At 47.7% G+C, this 1,476-nt stretch overlaps 1 protein-coding gene across 2 annotated transcripts in view; it reads right to left on the bottom strand.

The window, feature by feature from the left end:
• The window catches only part of ZNF536 (zinc finger protein 536), a 431,108-nt gene extending 430,972 nt beyond the window's left edge, over positions 1–136 (bottom strand). For both annotated transcript variants that reach the window (XM_029925742.1, XM_029925744.1), the window contains exon 1: positions 66–136. The gene's annotated coding sequence lies outside the window, so the exon portion shown is untranslated. The remainder of the gene's footprint in view (positions 1–65) is intronic.
• Positions 137–1,476: the final 1,340 nt, after the last annotated feature.

The raw sequence follows: 1,476 nt of genomic DNA, 5'->3' as shown, positions 1-1,476 counted from the left end.
CCCCCCCCCCGCCCCCACCCCCACTGCGCCGCGCCCCGCGGTCCCCCCACCTTTGTTTTCCTTACCTTAAACATTGAAACGCGGGCGTCGGGAGCAAACTCGGGCACGTAAACGGAGCGTTGTAAAAGATTGTGTTCAATGAATAATGAAACATGTCCACATGATTGACTTGATCATTTTCCGGGGCTGAGGGGGGACGGGCGCCCTGCTCGCGCGCCTCGCTCGCCCACTCGGCAGAGCCCTGTGAACTGTTCCCAGCCCAGCTGGGGCAGGGCGGGCTCGATTTTCATCTGCCTCTTTTCAGCATCGCCCCGTTCATTGATACTCATCACCCAGCCCCAGCAGACATCCCCATCCCCGGCTCGGCCTCCCCCTATCTGGTAGGTGAAATGCATTGTACCATTAAAAACGCTCTCCATTGTCGCCCTGGCATAATTCACAGCAACTAGATAGGTCTTGCGGCATTTAGCTTTGATGAGCCAGAGACTGAACCCTTGATATAATAATCTACAAAGAATGGTGTGTGATCGTCCATTTTTTCTCTCTGTCTAGCAACTAAGAAACCATTTAACACAGCGCAGCTTGCTTCTGACCTTGAGCTCATGTAAACACACTTATTAAAATCTATCTATTCTCCAAGAGCTACATTCTGATTGTCAGACTCGTTACTGAGACATATATCAGCCCCTTCGCTTGTCACTACTTTGCATTCCTGCCTTTGACTAAAGAATTTTTTATCCAGCCGAGAGGGAGAGAGAGAGATTGCCACAGAGGGAGAGGAGAGAGAGACGGAAAGGGGGAGAGGAAAAAGCTTAATTCTTACCTGCTCCTGAAACTATTTAAAGTCTGTTTCTTTTCTGGGGGAAAAAAAAAAACTCCCGGGTGAATCTCGGTGGACAGCGGGACGCGGAGAATCAGTCACAGCCCGGGCGTTTAAGGGAGTCATCAGCCACCAAATGACGTTGATCCGCGCTGTAACCTTGTGGCGTATTTAATGTAAATAAGGCAGTTATGTTGCCAATCGCCGCGATACAAACACGAAGAGGTCCTCAGCCTCGCCTCCCGCGCCTGCCATTAGAGGCGACTTTATTTACAGACACTATTTAGGAGATCATGATAATTCTAAAACAATACTAGTGCCAAATGATTATGAAAATATGATTTTAATTAATCACGTAGTAGGCAAGGAAATTAGCATACGGTAATTAAACTTCGAGAAAAACGTCACGCAGGTTCTCTGCCTTATGGGTCCAGAATAATCATCACGCGGTGGACTCCAGGACTTAATTATCAAACAAAATAACTTTTTTAAGGCAACTTTGCAAATGCTGGTCCTCAAGGCAAACGCTTCGGTAAATAATGTAAGGCGAGGTAACAAGGTAGAGATGTGAGTGATGCAGGAGGTTGGGTTTCTGTGAAGCAAGGAAGAGGGGGAAAGAAGGGGGAAAAAGCTGAATAATGCAATTATGGATTCTC

This window comes from Suricata suricatta, chromosome 16 (assembly GCF_006229205.1).
Source record: "Suricata suricatta isolate VVHF042 chromosome 16, meerkat_22Aug2017_6uvM2_HiC, whole genome shotgun sequence".
NCBI classification, from domain to species: domain Eukaryota; kingdom Metazoa; phylum Chordata; class Mammalia; order Carnivora; family Herpestidae; genus Suricata; species Suricata suricatta.
This window is presented reverse-complemented; position numbering and strand designations above follow the sequence as displayed.